This window comes from Penaeus monodon, chromosome 19 (genome assembly GCF_015228065.2).
Source record: "Penaeus monodon isolate SGIC_2016 chromosome 19, NSTDA_Pmon_1, whole genome shotgun sequence".
In the NCBI taxonomy this organism is placed as follows: domain Eukaryota; kingdom Metazoa; phylum Arthropoda; class Malacostraca; order Decapoda; family Penaeidae; genus Penaeus; species Penaeus monodon.
In genome coordinates, this window is record NC_051404.1 from 35962270 (window position 1) to 35962483 (window position 214).

General features: G+C 41.1%; 1 protein-coding gene across 1 annotated transcript in view; it reads left to right on the forward strand.

Moving 5' to 3' along the window:
* Positions 1–214, forward strand: part of LOC119585197 (transmembrane protein 211-like) — a gene marked incomplete in the record, with an annotated part of 80762 nt that overhangs the window by 43312 nt on the left and 37236 nt on the right.

The window sequence follows — 214 nt, forward strand, 5'->3', positions numbered from 1 at the left end:
TCGAAGCGAAATGCATGACCGCCATGAGGTTCGTGTTATAGAACAGAAATAAACTTGGGAAATAATTTACTGCATCAAACGGAAGAAAATAAACGGCTGTTCCTTAAACTGTTGATCTTGAGGAGGGTGTTGCTAGAGCGTCCAGACTCGATATTGCAGCGTATGATTTCATTAATGCAACGCGGTCAACATTAGCACTTCCAATATTGTTGCT